This window comes from Diplotaxodon limnothrissa, linkage group LG14, assembly GCF_057381915.1.
Source record: "Diplotaxodon limnothrissa isolate DT_005_m linkage group LG14, D_limnothrissa_male_GT1.1, whole genome shotgun sequence".
Lineage (NCBI taxonomy): Eukaryota > Metazoa > Chordata > Actinopteri > Cichliformes > Cichlidae > Diplotaxodon > Diplotaxodon limnothrissa.
This window is the reverse complement of record NC_140609.1, coordinates 41989204-42008122: the sequence shown is the minus strand read 5'-3', so window position 1 is coordinate 42008122 and position 18919 is coordinate 41989204. Positions and strand designations below refer to the sequence as shown.

The following is an 18919-nucleotide window of genomic DNA, read 5'->3' as shown; positions in this document are numbered from 1 at the left end:
TGAACACCAGTGGTGGAGCGGGGGGGGCTTAAGCCCGGGTCTTTTTGTCAGAGGCCCGGGGTCTTTTGGAGTGTAATTTCTTCATAGTTAGATGTCTGGCTGACAACTGTATAAAACAAAAAGTACACACAATATTCGAAGCACATAGTGCACACTGTGGGAATTTACGACTGTGTGTAAATCCCCCCTGATATTGGTATGATCCGAGCTCAGGCACTAACCGGGGCGGGGCAGCTGCTGCCTACGAGTGCTCTGTTAGAGAAGCGCAGACAGAGGAGAGCTGAAGTTTGAGCAGGTACCAAAGCAAATCATTCGTACTGTACAGATAATGTAAATATGACGGTGCATCACTAAAGATTGATATCAAACTGATCACTTGACCCATATTACGTTACTTGTTCTTCAAGTGAATCAACAAATGGCGAAATGAAAAGCCGAACAACAACAATGCTGTTTGTTTAGAGAGTCTCAGCTTACATGTGTTTATTTCATATTTTCAGTTGTTACCCTCCACGGCTAAATAAACTCTCTAAACTGGTTTCAGTAATGCACTGATGTACAAGCATGGACATAAGGAGCTTCTTTCAAAGAAAAAACTCTGGCAGATGTTATTTTATATATTAAGCTTTGTATGTTGTTCAGTATATTTCTATGCAAAACAAGAGGAACTTCAATACACAGCAGGATATTCACAGCTGAAACCAGATATTTACACTTTATGGAAAACACAAGAACAGTTTTTACTGTACAACATCAATTTAGAGTCAACTTTTGTTTTAGATAAATATTGAAACATCTTTTGAATTAGTTAAATGTCAGAATAAAGAGAGACAGAGCTTCTATTTTTATCACTTTCATCAAATTTAGGAGTACATGTACACTAAGTTTATTGTTAATTAATAAGAAACTGCAGACGATTCCATTCTGAGCTGAAGAAGCTTCTGATTGGTTCGTAGAGTCCATGTGAGTAAACTGGTGGCACAGCTGTGGATGCATATAAGGCAAAACACAGAGTCTGTTTCTGTGACATGGGAACATCAAGAGATGTCAACCAAAACACCAGGAACAGAACTGTGGAGCTCCATAAGTGTGGCTCAGTTTGAATACAATTTGGTGCCATTTACAAGAAATACAGACAGTTTCTCTCTTTACTCTTAAAGTTAACAAATATGTTTTTATATTTATCTAAAAAATAAACATTTAGTCTGATTTGATGTTACAATTAAAAAAGTGTTTTTATCTGAAGAGTTTGTAAATATCTGTATAACTGTGTATTTGATGATTGTCAGCACAAAGAGGAAGAGAGGGAACAAGAGCAGGTGAGACTCACATGTTAGTCAAATGGTTGTTTACCAAAAGTATCAGCGTATCACAGGTCCTCATGTATCTCGTACCTCGTGTTTCTTTTTAGGTTTGCTATTTTTCAAATTCTATATTTATTAAGTTCTGCAGCTTGTTTGCACAACAAGGCTAAATAATTATATAAACTTTGGTAGAATTAAAAAAATAAGTGTAGTGCAGGTCTATGATGATTTTTAGTGCTGCTATCATCTAGTTCTGATTCTGGTTCTGTCTTGGTTAAGTCCTCAGTAGTCCTGATTTTGCACTTGGCTGTGGCTCAGGGGGTTGGGAATCGCATCTGTAACCGGAAGGTCGCCGGTTCGATCCCTGGGCTCTCTGTCCTGGTCGTTGTGTCCTTGGGCAAGACACTTTACCCTACTTGCCTACTGGTGTTGGCCAGAGGGGCTGATGGTGCGATATGGCAGCCTCGCTTCTGTCAGTCTGCCCCAGGGCAGCTGTGGTTACAACTGTAGCTGCCTCCACCAGTGTGTGACTGAATAGTGGCATTGTAAAGCGCTTTGGGTGCCTTGAAAAGCGCTATATAAATCCAATTCATTATCATTATTAATTCCGGATCAGTTCTGGGTCTGGTTGAATTGGGGTTTAGGCCTTGTGTCTTGATACAGCCCTGACTTTGTTCTGCCTTGCTGCTTAATTAAAAAACTAGTTTAAGGTGTCCTGCACATGTGATATATATTTTTCCCTATATGAAGTCATTTTTTTAACAAAACTCAAAACAGAGCCAATTAATCTTTCAGTCATTTCTAAACCCCCCCCCCCAAAAAAAAAAAAAATCCCACATACATACTACCCTTTAGGGCTAAGCCCCGGGTGTTTCAAATGTCTGGCTCCGCCTCTGGTGAACACGTTCTCCCACGGTCACCCTGAAGCCTAACCTTGGTCTTTGGGGACCCCTGATGTCTGGGCCCGGACGGTGACGTCACTGGCTCGCGTTCACGGTTCGCTCTTTTCTGCTGGGACGCGTCCCAAACCGTTCAGCTGCCGCCTCGGGCTCCGGGAGCGGGCACGGCGGGGTCCGGGACGCGCCGGTGTTCGAACCACACCGACACCAGGCCCCGGGCCGCTGGCACAGGGAGCCGCTGGGGTCCCGCAGGGCAGGGAGTGTCCCGGGGGAGGAAGGCGGTGCTCTGAGTGGGACGCGGCCGGCGGGGCTCCGTCAGCTTACGCGGAGCTCCGCCGCGGCGCAGACATCTTGGCACCGAACGGTGAAGACGGAGGGTCCGGTCCTGACGCCCCGATGGATCGACGGTGAGGCTCGCGGTCCAGGAGGAATCCTCGCCGGGAGCCAGCGGCCTGTCCGCGGGGCCGGGGAACACCGGCAGCGGTCCGCGCTCTGCCCGTGAGTCCGTCCGTCCGCACTGCAGCAGCGGTGGCTGACCGCTGCGGCAGCGCTAGCAGCAGCTGCTAACGGCTAGCTCCGAAGCAGCCGTCAGAAATCCCGGTTTTCGCTCCTGGCGCTGACCGCTCCCGTCTTTCCCGCCTGAGCTGCGGTGTACTGTCCACAGTGAGAGCCGAGGAGCCGCCCTTCAATTCGGCTCACCCATAAGGAAGCTTCGTGTAAGACAAACGAACCTTTTTAGCGTTTTTATGTGTCGCTGTCGTCGATAAATACCATTCTCGTGAGCGGCGCCGAAACCTACGTGACTGGGTAGAAACATCAGTCCTCCCGTCCAGGTACAAATAACTGGGGGGACACACGAGGCTGCCGAAAACAGCGGCACAGCCTGCCGTTACCGGCCGCTAAACGATCTGAAGGGTTTCCTTCGCCATCCCGGGAAATTTAACACCAACGTTAAAACGGAGATTTCGTCAATGGAGTTCGGAGTGCGCCCCTTTTAAGGTTTATCAGCGGGTAACTGCAGGCTGTCAGCGTACATTTTAACCTTCAGTGTGGAGATGTTCTTGTTGTGTGCACATATGTGAATATCAAAACGCCTTTTCGTGTCTACGATTAAAATAAATATGTCATATGAAACAATAAAAGGGGAGAACATGTCCGCCAGCATTTAAACGCTTCATCTTTATAATCTGAAGCATCCGCACGGAGTGGTGTAGCTTGACGTTTACAGGGAAACCACAAATGCATCTTCATATTTATACAAACGAGCTTTCTTTAGAAAAGATGATGTATATTTATAAGAAGGTAAACTGACAGCTGGTCTCTGTGTGTGAAATTAAAATAATGATGGACTCTGTTTTATTTACGACGCTCTGTTCAGGTGCTGCTCTGACAGTCAGATTTCAGAGTGTTCAGCTGCCTGCCTGTCATAAGGATTACTGCGGATTCATTTCCAGCTGAGCGATGTTTCTGTGCATGGATGCCGAGGTCCACATTTCATGTTGCAGTTTAACATTATGTCATCAGCTGGCCAGGGATGGGAACTGATAGGAATTTAGCGATTCCAGTATTGATTCTCTTATGGATTGTTTTTCACCAGCATCACTAAGACATTACAGTCATGTAAATGAATCACACGCTGTGGGTCGCATGTTTGAGCGTGCTGAGGTTTCCTTCTTCTTTGTACTCGGTAACATATTACACAGAACACTTCGTTCTACTATTCGTTACTTTCATGTTCCTCTGTAAAATGATCTGAAGCGCTTATAATCACCATCTAACGATATAACCATGAGGCTACAGCCCCACATAGCAGCACGCACCTCTCTCAGGTCTTTTTCTTAGTACAGGGGTGGGCAACTCCAGGCCTCGAGTGCCGGTGTCCTGCAGGTTTTAGATATCACACCTGAATCAAATGATTAGTTAATTACCCGGCCCCTGGAGAACTACAAGACAGGTTGAGGAGGTCATTTAGCCATTTGAATCAGCTGTGTTGGATCGTGGACACCGGCCCTCGAGGCCTGGAGTTGCTCACCCCTGTCTTGGTACAACGCAAAAATGAAAACCAGCACAAAAAGCGGTCGCCACGGTGATTCTGAACAGGTAGAGGAGGCTGCAGCCTGACGGCTCATCTGTTTGTTACCTGGTGCACTCTGGGTTCTTGGCTAGCTCAGCATTAACATGCTGTCTGTGCAGTTGCTTGTAAAGAGTGAAGTTGTGTTAGCAGCAGACTGCAGTTTGTATCTCGCCCTTTTGTGCAATACAATAAAAGTGACGTGCATATCCACGCTGGAGACTGCACCGCCGTTTTCCTCCTCCGACACGCCAACTAAAATCAGCTGATCATAGCACGAGTGCAAGAACCGATAAGCGGGATCGATAGCTCAACGACCAGGAGGAATGGAGTTTTCCGAGTCGGGAACAGTGCCCTCTGCTATGTGAAGTGTTTCCCAGGCGCTGCCTGTAATAACTTGCGCCCTGTTCTTGTCTGTGCAGCTGCAACTCTCCGTTATGATTGGCTCTGACTGACGGTGTCAGCTCCTCATCCACGATTGCGGGGGAGGTGTTGATCTCCAGAGCTTGTCACCATGACAGCATGCTCAGAATCTTTTACTCAGGGCAACCTAGCATGATTCAGGGCTCGAAGTCATACTCCGAAGTTACTGTAGCCCCTCCCCTTTTAGACAGCTGGCTTCTGATTGGCTGACCCTCACAGGCATCTGTATGGTGCTTATGATGTCATATAGATCCCAGAGTAGAAAAGTCTTAAACGGCCCTCACTGTTCATCCTCCAGCAGTAACAGATGTTGGAGTGTTTCCACACCCATACAGGATGTAACGCAGCGAGCCCGCTGAGGTCATCCATACAGATTCATTAATGTTGATTGATTACTGATCGATCCGGCCCAGAACTGAAACCAGGAACACCTGGTCATGTGACAGCTCGTCAGTAGCTGTAAATGCAGAATGAACCTAATCTGTGACGGTCAGCTGGGGTCAAAGGTGAGACGCTGCACCAAACGCTGCTTCCTGTGATTGCCCTCTGCAGCGCTGTCACTGAAGCATTCCGAGGTTCAGCTTTCCATTTAATCTCGAATCCAGCCATCTGTCTGATGACGGTGAGTGGAGGAAGCTCGTTGTACCGTCGGCCGTTTCCCGTGGTTACCGCAGCCTCGCTTCACTCTCTTTTTGGATGCTGAGTCTGCGTCAGGAGGCGGGGCTGCTTCGATGTGAAGCTGATCGTTTAGATTTAAACTCTGATCTCACGGTTGCACCACGACTCTCCTGGACCAATCAGAGGCAGTGTGGAGTCACACGGTGTGCTGTGCTGTTCGATGGTGATCAAGTCAAGTCAACTTTATTTGTCAATTCTGCCACATGTACAGGACATACAGAGAATAGAAATTTCGTTACTCTCAAACCCTAGTGATTAAAAAATGCGATGGAGCCCTGAGGCAGGTGCTCTCCCACTGCAGGACCGAAGGAAGCTGCAGAGCGTCACGTTCAGCACGCAGCTCTGCAGCTTCCTTCGGTCCTGCAGACATGCAGAGGGAGCCTGTTGCTAGGCAACAGCAGCAGGGCTGCGGCGCTGATGGAAAGCTCAGTGAGTGACGCCGGGCTCACAGGTGAGCTCGCTGGTCCAACCTCCAGCCGATGCACAGCGTCTGCTCCGACAGGCCCGTCAGGACCTCGGGTATAATGGAGACGTCTGAGCGCAGCGTTCGAACAGCTGGAGCGGCAGCGGCGTGGACGTTAGTGGATCAAACACGTAGCGCACTCTGACCCGGACGACCCCGATCACCTCGTGTTCAGGCTGAGGAGGCAGTCTCAGATGACGGAGAGCTTTTTTTACGATGTTGGCTCAACTGTGCGTGTGCATCGGGGTCTGTAACGATCACCGCGGTGTCGGCCATGTTTGATATCTGGATACAGTCAGGTGCAGGTGACAGGAACAGGAACCCCAGAGTGCTCACCTGTCCTGTTCAACCACCTGAGGACTGACGTAGCGACGCCAACCCGGCGACCGTGCGGTAAAACCCGCCGCTCAGCTCCACAGGTCACGTCTGTGGAGACACGGAGTTTTTGGCACGCTGCTCTGACCTTTTATTACTGAGTGTTTCTGACATCGAGCGAGTGGTCGCGAGCTCTGACCACATTCCTGCATCGCTGCACGGATGCCGTCAGGAATCATGGCAGATCGGGGCTGGAGGACATTTCCTCTTTAAGGGAGGGCGTGACCGAAAACTGCGGTGCTGACCGACGTGTTTGGAGGTGTGGCTGCGGGGGAGGGTAAAGTGTGATTTCAGGTATTACCTCAGCAGTGTTTCTGTGACCCAAGCTGTGTCCCAAAGCGTAGGCTGCGTCCTCCTGAGGACCCGGCCTTTGCGGTCTACGTGGGCCGGGTCCTTTGAAGACCGAGAAGGCCGGAAGAGCGAGGTTGTGAAATTGGACGGTCCAGCCTTCAGATTTGCGTCATCGCTGTCTGGGTGGGGTTTAATGAACTTGGCCGTCTGCGCCGTGCTATCTAAATATAACAGGACACTGGAGTAAACTCTCGACCGTCTCACACTTCTGTTTAATCAGTTTTCTGTTTGACGTTTATTCAGCTGTGTGAAAATCCTGGAGGAACCCACCCGATGGATTAATAAAGTTTTATTTAATCTAATCTAATAACTTTGATCTCAGCCAAACCGATTTACTTTTACGATTTAAGTTATCCGAGTGACTTAAATATCACGTTTAACCTGAGTAGCGAAAGACAGCGGGGATCCGCTGCCCTCGCCAGCTCGAGTGACCATTGAACCCCGGCTAGTAGGGGTGCAACGATACTCGTATGGATATTGAACAGTTCGATACAGTGCTTTCGGTTCGGTACGCATATGTATCGAACAATACAAATTTAAAATATTTTTTTATTTTTTATTTTATCAACTTTTCTTCTGACTATGCTGTCTGTCTTGAGCGCTCAGTGGATCTGCGTTCGACTACTCCGCCTAGGCTGCACTGTCGAGCGCAGATCCACTGAGCGCAGCACAAGCACAGAAGCGAAGCTCATTGCAACATGGCAAATTTATTCAGATTTTGGTTTTCATGTGACGTATGACCCTGAAGGTAAGCGCGTCATGGACTAAAGTAAAACAGTATGTTGGATGTGCCACACAATGCTCAATTACATGGGTGGGAACTAGTGTGTTAGCACAGTTAGCTCGTTAACGTGTTGGCCGTCCAGCCCCACGCACGGGGCGATCCGCGGTAGCTCATTAACGGAGATTTGCCGTGTTGTGGCGTTAAGGTCATTTCAGATTAACGCTGACAGCACTAGTGGGAACACAACGAATATGACTGCACATTTACTCCGACAGCATCCTAGTGCAAAGACAAGTGGAAGCAGACAAAAACAACAAGCAGCATGCTACAAACTTTACCCGAGTCATTTAGACAGCCGTTAGCACAGGATCCTCCTTATGGGGACCTGATATGTTTAATATGCTGCTGAGAATATAGCCCAGAAGAAGCGTATAGTAGAGCTTTTATTTTGAAAGAGCCATTTCTCTGTAATAAACTCTCTTTTCCAAAGATGAGGGATTCCTCCATCAAACTGTACTTTTGAGTTAAAATATATATTTATAATTTTAATAAATGTCAAATTAAAAAGGTATGAACATTTTTTGTATCGAAAAAATATCGAACCGTGAATTTTGTGTATTGTTGCACCCCTACCAGTCAGCTATCGAGCTGGTGGGTAGCAGACGTCTCTGAAAACGTCGGAGCACTTTTGCAAATATGTGATATCTTGATAAACCGAGCAGATATTTGAAGGTTAAACAGCTGCATTCACGCGAAAATATGTAAATTGTCATTGTTGGAAACTGGAATTGGCTGAGCTGCGCTATGAATTCTGGGATATGGTGGGCCACGAAGGACGCACCCGACCCATCCTTCAAATTCGGGGAAATAAAGGGCGTATCTGTCGGCCGCATTTGAAGGAGTCGACGAATTGGGACAGCCTTTATCGCCTGGCTGTGACGTAATCAGCCTTCAAATGCGGCCTCCGAAGGATGCAGCCAACGTTTTGGGACACAGCTCCAGTGTGTGGTTTGTTTGTTTTTTCCTAAACAGGAAGGGGCGTGTCCCATGGTGCCGCTGTGCTGCTGCTGCGGCTCTGTGGTTTTTTTAGGTTTTGATTTTTGTAGCGTTGGACAAGAAAATCAAAACCTAAAGAAAATACAGCGCTGACAGAACTTCCTGCAGGGGGCGCCAAGCACCAGGCTGCTGGACATGAGGAGGTCTGCACACTTCCTGTGACCTTCATCAAGTTTCAGGTGAGAACAGGAAATCGTCACATACACGCTGAATTTCACTCTTCATCATCTGCTGCTGATTAACTCCTCCTCTTCCTCCTCCTCAGGTTTTGTGGCTCGTTCAGGTGTGACAGTCTTGGAGGCGTCGCTGACCTTCGGCGATCACGCCACAGCTGGATGTTTGAGGCTGATGTGTGCACTTCCTGTTTGTGATCGCTGTCAGAGCGTTTCCATCTTCCTCAGTAAAGCAGAGTGAAAATAAACTTTCCGAGTGTCTCAGTCTGTTTACGTGAACCCGCCCATCACGCTGACGATGTCATCATGCTGATTAGACTCCTTTGATTTGACATTGCAGCCTGTTTCAGCCACCAGTGCTGACTGGTGCTGGACCAGTGAAAGCGGCGTGACGCGTGCTTACTCACAGTAGACTGTAAATAAAAGATGGACTCCAGGCTGCTTTGATCCAATCAGAAATGACAGGATGGAGTCATCAGCTGACGCTTGGTACCACAGATACCGCTCTGTACAGTAACCTCACAGCAGCCATATTGTTGGTCACATGATGTCATTAAAAACAGCACAAACACGTCCAGTCCTGATATCACAGCAAAGCGTGTAACAGACACGCAGTCCACAGTGTCCATTTCATGCTGTGACCCTCCAAATGTGCAGTAAGCTGCAGAGCCAGCAGAGGGAGACATTTCAAGCCAACATGGAAATTATGACGTGAAACATTCAAACAGACATTAAAACTTTTACATGTAAACACAGGTTAGCGTGTACACGCTTTGCTGTAATACTGGGTTGGTCCAGAGGTCCACACTGCAGATACCATCTACCTGTCAGTCAAAGAGGCCACACCCCTAAAAATGCAAAGAGGTGAGTTATATAAACATTTCCCCCGCCTTCATAACACCTGTGGGGCGTGTTATGACTGTCTGTGTTTCAGGCTGTAAACATGTTTGTTTGTGCTGCGAACCTTTAACATGGAAGTCTATGGAGACGGACTCACTGCTGCCCCTGCTGGACATCTCAGGTTCAGTCTAACAGCAGCTCACACTGAGGCTGTGACACTAAAGACAACACAAACCTGAAGCTGCTCTACTTCGCGACACACACACACACACACAGAGTTTTTGCAGAGGTGATAATCTTCAGTCATAAAACTGGAGCTTCAGTTAAACTGAGCAACCTGGTTTCTCATCTCTGCTGATGGTCGAGGCGTCTAGTTTGACCTGCAGGACATTTTTTGGTCGCTCCCGGTCACCACGGCAACCAGCAGCCTGTAAAAACAGAATCGTTTCTTTTCATCGACCCGAAAAAATACAAGAAAAGAACAAGATGGAGGGGCTGTTTGTGAGGTGTGGGAACCTGCTGACAAGTGTGTGTGGGTGTTTCTGACTGTGTGTGTGTGTGTGGATGGACAGATGAATGGACAGAAGTGTAATTAAATCGTCATCCTTCAGCTCCGGCTGAAAGTCTGTCTTCTCCTCCGTCTCTCTGAGTGACGTGCCGTCAGGTTCCCAATGCGCCGGGCCTCCGAGCCAGCTGGACTCGAGCCAGGAAGCCGTGGGCCCCGGGCAGTGGGCCAGAAACACTGAGACATGATGGGATACCCAGCAGGTGTTACCTGAGAGGCTGTAAGCTGTGAGGGTGTTTCCTCAGGTTTGTTTAAAAAGTATGAAAACAACAGTTCAGTTTCTGCTATGTGGGGTGGAGATCTCCATTCATAGTTATTATACTCAAAGATGGGAGACGATGAGCCCTCGGGTGCACCTGAACAGGAAGCCCACCTGTTGGCACCTGGCTCATTTTCTGTACTCATTGGGCATTTGGTTGAACTTCCTTCAGGAAGCCTGCAGTCACTCCAGCAGAGCTGCAGGAGCAGAATTCTTCATTTAGCATCGATGCATCTGAAGTCACGCTAAATAAAACCCAGTAAAAATAATTCAAAGTGCTTTTAAAGGAGAACTAAGATGGATAACACTTACACGTCCTCCAGCATTGCAGGTGCTCCTTCAGCTCAGAGCACAAGGCAGTGAAGGTGGTGCAAGGAAAGGAAGCAGAAGTGAGGTTGCAGAGCTGGAATTACAGAGACAACCTCATAAACCAGCGCTTCCCGGTCTTTTCATCAGCAATGCCAGATCCCTCTTCAACAAAATGGACGAACTAAGGCTCCAGGTTGTGACAGATTGCACCATTAGGGATAGCTGTGTACTTATGATCACAGAATCCTGACTTCATCCATTCATCCCGAATTCAGCCATCAAGCTAACGGACTTAACAACATGGTGCTAAATCAGGACCGTGGTTAGAGAAGAGTAGGTGGGGTGTGTGTAGATCAACAATAACTGCTGTACAGACACAGTTACTGTGGACAGCCATTGCTTCCCTGACCTGGAGTAAATGAATTGCAGACCCTTTTACGTACCAAGGGAGTACACTGTTGTTTACCTTCCACCAACTGCTAATGCTAACTATGCTAACCTTTGCTGACAATGACTGGGACTCAATTCCCCCTGAGATCCGGAGGGACACGGACTCTAATTCCACCATACCACCGCTGAAGTGGCGTAGGCGACGGAGGCACAGGAAACAGAAGAGAGCAGGGCTGAGTGCTAGGCTATGTGCTAACCCACACAGACCGGCTATTCCGAGTCTCTTCCTCACCAACTCACGGTCACTAAATAACAAGATGGATGAGCTACGACTGCGGATCACCTTACACTGTTTGGATTATTCTGTTATGATCATTGAGCTAGCGGGCCACGCTACATTCAGAGCGGACAGGAACAAAGAGTCCGGAGGAGGTCTGCTAGTGTTTGTGAACAATAACTGGTGCACCAACAACACAGTTAAAGTTGTCCACTGCTGTCCGGACACAGAGTACATGATGGTTCAGTGTAGACCCTTCTACTTGCCGAGCGAGCTCACAGCGATCACAATAATAGCAGTTTATGTGCCACTGCAAGCTAATGCTAAGTCAGCCATGGAGCTACTCCAGTGCTCCATTAATAAACAGCTAACAACACACCCGGACTGCGCTGTGATCGTGGCTGGAGATTTTAACCATGCAAACCTGAAATCTGTCCCGCCTGGATTTTTTTTAAAAACGTGAGCTTTCCAACGAGGGAAAACAACACACTGGACCAAGTCTGCACCAACATCCCAGATGCTTACAAAGCCCTCCCCGCCTCATCTCGGACTCTCTGACCATCTCTCTCTGTCCCTGATCCCTGCTTATAGACCTCTAATTCAAAGGCAAAAACCATCTGAAAAAACAGTACGAGTGTGGACCGTGGAAGCCACCACAGCCCTACGGGACTGTTTTGATAACACGAATTGGAGTGTATTTGCAGAAGACTTGGAGGGCCACACATCTGCCGTACTCTCATACATCAACTTCTGTAGTGAGAGTATAACAACAACAAAGACTGTTACAGTGTTCCCGAAACAGAAGCCATGGCTCAACAGTGTGGTGAGAGCCCTACTAAGAGCACGTGACAGCGCCTTCAGATCAGGAGACCAGCAAGTCTACAAAGAGGCACGCCACTCTCTGCTTAAAGGCATAAAAGAAGCCGAGCGCAAATACAAACAGCAAGGAACACAAACAACTCCAGAAACCTGTGGCAGGGGATCAAGACACTCACTGCTACAGTCGGTAGTACCATCCTGCCTTAAGTCAGCCACCATCGTTCCAGTGCCCAAGAAGAGCAAAGTGAGCTGCTTGAATGACTATCATCCAGTTGCTTGAACACCCATAATTACCAAATGTTTTGAACAGCTCATCATGTCCCACATTAAAGCTGCCATCCCTGCAGACCTCGATCCACACCAGTTTACATACTGGGCAAACAGGTCGACAGAGGACGCCATAATAACAGCTCTTCACACAGCCCTCACCTGGACAGTAGCAACACCTGTGTGAGAATGCTGTTTGTGGACCAGCTCTGCCTTCAACACAGTCCAACCCCACAAACTGGTTAATAAGCAACTCATGACTCAGCAGCTCACTGTGCAGCTGGATACTGGACTTCCTGCGTGACCCCAGAACATCAGGATGGGAGAGCACACCTCCTCCACCCTCATCCTGAATGTAGGTGTCCCACAGGGGTGTGTCCTCAGTCCCCTCTTATACTCACTTTTCTCCCATAACTGTTCACCAATCCACACCAGTAACACCATTATAAAATTTGCTGACACCACCATCATAGGACTGATCGACAACAGCGATGATTCAGCTACAGAGAGGAGGTTCAGCATCTGAAGCGATGACGACAACAACCTGCATCTGAACACAGCCGAGACCAAGGAGATGGTAATCGACTGAGCACTCCACCCTCTACATTGATGGAGGAGGTAGAAAGGGTGGAGAGCTTTAAGTTCCTCGGAGCCCACATCTCGGCCGGCCTCACCTGGTCCACAAACATCTCCCACCAGGTAGGGAAAGCACAACAATGGCTGTACTTCCTCAGGAAACTACGTCAGGCCCAGTTACCCCAGAGACTGCTAATTAACCACAACCGCTCCACCATCGAGAGATTTCTGACCTCCTGCTGCACACTCTGGTTCAACTGCTGCACCATGGAGGGCAAGAGGAAACTGCAGCGGGTGGTGAGGGCAGCAGAGCGGGCAATCGGCACCTCACTGACCCCCTCAGAGACATTTATACTGGCAGACTTCAGCAGAAAGCCAGCATCATCATCAAGGACCCCTCACACCCTGGACACTCACTCCCCCCCTTCCCTCTGGTAAACGTTACAGGTCCATCAGGACGAAGACAAACAGACTCAACAGAAGTTTTTACCCACAGGCTGTCAAACATCCCCTACCTCCACCCTGATCGGAGCATAACTGCACTGCCAACACCCATGGACATTACACCTTATTTATAAACCGTATTTTTATTCATACTATAATGGAACCAACAGTCCCACCTCCTAAACTGTGCTTATAACTGTATTTATTGTAGTAGCACCCCCCCCCCCCCCCCCCAAATGCAGTTTTATTATTGCGGGGACTTCAATCATGTGGATCGAAGATAGCGCTGCAGAAATTCCATCAAGGTGTAAATTGCACTACCAGAAGATTCAACACGTTGGACAAGCTGTACTCTAGCATCAGACTGGGCTACAGAGCTAAGCAGCTCCCACGTCTGACCCAGTACGCTCCTGTTACAGGATGTCAGGGCTCCACATTTTGTCAAAGATCTTGATGGCAGCAGACTCTAGAGAGTAAACACAGCTCTGGTTCAGTTGGACCTCAGCTCGCGGGGACGAGGTGCGACCTCTCACAACGAACGTAATATGGTCAACACCTTGGAGACGCTTACTGCTGCTGTGAAGGCTCAAAATAACACCATTGAGCGTATGAGGGGAAACATCAGAGAAAGGCCTGCTCAAAATGACACCCTTGAGCGACAGTTGGAAAACATCACGGAACGGATCACTGCAGTTGTGAAGTCTCAGAATCAAAAGAACGACAACACCTTGGAACTGAAGTTTGATACCATCATGGGGAGGCTCGCAGCTCTTCAACGCGAAGTTGAGGGACCTGTCTCAGAGTGCTAAAATTCGAGCTGCTCACAAAACAGAAATTAACAATATTCAACATTCGGACACCACGGCGCCAGCTGCAGGCCCAAGGCTGGAGCCCACCAAAACAACTCCCTGATAACGACTGTGTGATGACTATTCTTCCCGTCCCATGAAGGCCACCTGGGTTGGCTGGCAGACTGTTTACTTAGCCTGATAGAGCGAAGGACACTGTCTCAGCTAAACTATGGACACGCACACACATACACTTACACTGATAGGCACTCACTCATCCCCCCTCCCTTCCAAACGCCTTCGATGCTTGTTTCCTGAAGGGGCAGCACGGCGGGTCTGTGTGCCGCGCTGGAATGGTAGCGCTGTGCAGGATGGCTGCTGTGTTCGCTTCGGATTACTCCTCAACCCCCACCCACCCCTGTGGCTTGTCATGTCTTCACAATGTTGTGCTGTGGACATTTATGTGCTTCTTGTGCAGAGGAGTTTTTTTGTTTCCTGTTCTCATGCTGTCCTACCATGGAAGCATAGCATGAGTAGGGGTCTCTTTTTTTCCTCTTGTACTTTCCCCACTGTAGTGTACATTTCAATGTTTTTTTCTGATTCTACCAATCTCTGACCTGTATCCCCATGTAATGTTTGTGCTATATGTGTAAGGTCGGGGGGGGGGTCCCATTTCACTGCAGGGCAACCTGCATGTGACGAATAAAGCTTTGATTGATTGATTGATTGATTGATTGATTGATTGATTGATAAAATACTGTAGATCACAGCATCATGATAAACAGGCTCAAGGACCTGTTTGGGATTACTGCTGTTCATTTTTTTCTACATATTTTTATTGAAATTTTCTGTTGTACAATACAAACAAATATTTGAACAACCTCACATTCACACACCCATCCATACATCAAACCTGCCTACATCATATTCAAATGTAGAATGAGCATAGTTCTCACAGTAATACAAAAATACAAGGAATTACAGATAAGGATAAACAAGATTTTCCCCTCCTTCCCTTCTTCTTTTCCTTCTTTCTCATAAACATCCTTCACCTCCACTCCCTGAAATGTCCATATATGGCTTCCACATATTCACAAAGTCCCAGTTTTTGCAATATATGTTAGTCTTTCCAGGCCTAGAGCCTGCAATTTCCTTCTTCCAGAGTCCCATGGAGGGAGCATCCTCTTAGTGCAATGGCTCTTCTGGCTTGAAGTAGTCCATAGTCCAGTAATTTAGTTTGTTTTTCCAGTTGCTTAAATCCCCTTGGGTATATTCCAAGTACACAGAGTTTACCATTTAAAGGAATTTTTACCTTAAACACTTCAGTCAGACATTTGATGACATCTTTCCAAAATTCCTGGATTTTAGGACATTCCCATAAACAATGGAGAAGAGTTCCTCTGCTGATGATTTAAAATGGTTCATGTCACATTTTTCTGAGAGGTGTTTTGCTGTTCTGCTTTGTGGGGCCCTCAGGGATCTGTCTTTGGTTCAGTTCTCTTTTTTTAACAATCATATTTCCTATCACCTGTATGCTGACGACCAGTGTTGGTCAAGTTACTTGAAAAAAGTAATCAGTAACTAATTACTGATTACTTCCCCCCCAAAAGTAATACTTTACTGATTACTTATTTTTGAAAGTAATTAGTTACTTAGTTACTTTACACCCTCAATAGGTAATGACGCGATAGATCAGGGGTCCCCAATCCCAGTCCACAAGGGCCGGTGTCCCTGCAGGTGTTAGATCTCACCCTGGGTCAACACACCTGAATCACATGATTAGTTCATTACCAGGCCTCTGGAGAACTACAGGACATGTTGAGGAGCTAATTTATCAATTTAAACCAGCTGTATTGGTTCGAGGACACATCTAAAACCTGCAGGGACACCGGCCCTCGTGGACTGGGATTATGGACCCTTACGATAGATCTTCAATCGCTTCAATCCCAATTCTACTTTTTCTGCATAATCCATCATACAAAATGTAATCAAATGGAAAAGTCTCTTTTTAAACTTGTTTTATTAGTTTTAATCTTTTAACTTTATGCATCAAGCAAAAATTAAATTATCTGCAACATTCTCTGACTGGAAGAAATTAGTTTAACATTTAAACCTATTTTCTGCACATTCCAGCACATAAAATAAAATATTTTTTGTGTTTACACTCAGTCTTTCAAATAGATGCAAGTAAAACACAGCAGAAAATAAATAAAGTCAAAGACTCAGCGGTCCTGTTGCTCTATTTTCACCTGTAAAGCAGGAGTGGGGCAGGCGGAGGTTTACCCTGGTGCAGGTGTGCTGCAGCCGTCAGTGGAAGGATCCGCGAGTTTCTCTGTGAATTTTATATTCCCATCGTAGCTACTCGGTGCTTGTGCAGAAGTTTAGGGGTTTTTTTGATGTAAAAAGAAGTTTTCTTTGAACGGCTAATGTTTTTGTCACTTTTTATGGAATCAAACTCAAAGTAAGGTCAGTACTTCCACGCTCTAAACGCTGCACGCTCATACTCTCTCCCCTTGATATATGATCCACTGTTGATCTGCACACAGCTGTTGTCACGAACGGCGCACTCGCTTACGTCACTGTCGTGAGACATTCTCGCAAAAAATCACGGTTTTAGTAACGCAGTAACGCAGCGTTCCTACGGGAAAGTAACGGTAATCTAATTACCTTTTTTGAAATAGTAATCCCTTACTTTACTCGTTACTTGAAAAAAGTAATCGGATTACAGTAACGCATAACGCGTTACTGTCTTGTCTGAAGAAGCTTCTTCAGTTCTAGGGTCAGGGGGTCCTTTTGTCCCTCTTTGGGGGGTTACTCCCACTGGGTTTAAATCTGGGACTCTCCACCATTTGACCTTAGAACTGAAGAAGCTTCTCGGATGAGAGGTGAAACGTCTTCAAGTAACTTAAAGAAGTCCAGACGCTTTTCTTTGCAAGCTCCTTTGACCACGTTGTTGCAGTATAGTAATGACTAACCTCGTATTGTGGATGGATTATCTCAGTTGTTCTCCTGACTGAAGTTTGGTCCGTTTACAGCATCCTGCCATGCGATTACATTTGTCTCTAACCATGAAGAACCTTCACGTTAACTTTTATAAGTGGAAAAGTGTTAGTGTTCGTCCTCCAGCTTCACTGTTTATATTATGCTAACATAGCTGTGTCGCTAGCGATCACGTAGCACATCATTATATAGCAGCTAGCCCAACTTCAGTAACCCTACAAACGTCACTGCTGTTTAGTTTCCTGTCTTCATTTATGCTGGAAGTGATAACAGAGTGTGTGTGGGGTCCTCCACGATGCTGGTGGCTTTGCCGATTCAGCAGGTGTGACAGGCCTCTGTGATGGCTCCAATGATCCTCTCAGCTGCTCTCACTAACAGTTGTAGAGCATTGTGATCCGATACGGTGCCGTTACCATCCAGACAGTGATGCAGCTGCTCAGGATGCTCTCGATAGTCTCTCTGTAGATGGTGGTGAGAATGGATGGAGGGAGATGGGCTTTCCCAGCTTCCTCAGGAAGCAGAGCTTAGTTATGGAGCTGGTGTTGAGGGACCAGGTGGACACCGAGGAATCTGGAGCTCTTGACGACCTCCACAGAGGATCCACGATGTTCAGTGGGCAGTAATCTCTCCATGCTCTGAAGTCAGGTCTCTTTTGTTCTGTCCACTTTGATAAACACACGGCGGAGGCGAACACATTTCAATACTTTTCAGGATTCTGTTATTACTCTGTGGCTGTCACGATGCGCGCGCGCGCGCACACACACACACACACACACACACACACACACACACACACACACACACACACACAGCTGAACACTTCCCAAAAACCTCGTTCACCCTTTCAATGCAGGAACAGCGTGATCGTTTATGCCGCTCAGGTGCGTCCACCTCGTTCTGCCACCGTCACATATGATGGTGTCACATTAGAGTTACAGGTGCAATGATGTGAATGACTGTTGTCAAAAGGATCTCATTGATCTCATTATATTTCATGTATTTATAGTGACAATAAAGACAAAGACAGGTTGGATGGCACTGCGTGTGATGTCAGCAGTCTCAGTATCAGCAGTACCTGCTGCAGAACCGTCTCCTGGCCGGAGAGCACGGTGTGTTTGCAGCTCTTCCAGAAATGTGGAAAATACAAGTCCTGCAGACTAACGTCAGGGTGAAGAAAGAGTGATGATGAGACATTCAGGGACCAAAGCGTAATCACGGCTCTTCTCTCAGTTTGACCTTCACTTTCCTCAGGAGATCACTGACTTTCTAACAAACTGCCTCTCGGATGAATTTTGGTTTCAGGTTTCTGTCAACGTATCGATCGATTCTCACCCTGCCAGCACAGAGTGAGTCGGTGTGAGGTCACAGCAGTGTTGTAGTGCATGATGGGAATCTGCCAGGCCGCTCAGCTGCCAACATTCAAACCTCATTCAGCTCACAATGCAGTGTTAATGAGCTGCTTAACATGCACCATATGATGAGCTCCTCTAAAGATGCCTCTGCAGGCACTTTGTCAGAGTGAAGGTGACCGCGAGCTGGACAGAGACGCCAAGTGTGGGCGGAGAGATAAACAAGACAACAATGCAAGCCGGGCCGGGGGGGGGGGGTATTGAGGGGGCTGCAAGGAGTGATTAATTCACCCCTCCCAGATTAATTTAGGCAATAAGACATCCAGAATTAATCCATCAGCAGGGCTTTGTCTTTCTGTTGCTTCAGCCATACTTTAATATTAATGACTGTGGGTGTGTAAAAAAGGTCACAACCACATTCAGAGCACAAGTCTCAACAGAAAACGTGACTGGATGTTTCCATCGCAGCTGTGTGAATAAGCAGCTAACTGTGGATGCTCCTCAACCCCAAACTGAAAG

At 47.2% G+C, this 18919-nt stretch overlaps 1 long non-coding RNA gene across 1 annotated transcript; it reads left to right on the top strand.

The window, feature by feature from the left end:
* The first annotated feature begins 2251 nt into the window (after positions 1–2251).
* LOC146619594 (uncharacterized) lies at positions 2252–8937 on the top strand. Its single transcript, XR_014906786.1, has 3 exons — positions 2252–2701; positions 8321–8523; positions 8610–8937. It is a non-coding gene; the product is annotated as an uncharacterized LOC146619594 (long non-coding RNA).
* The last annotated feature ends 9982 nt before the right edge of the window (positions 8938–18919 follow it).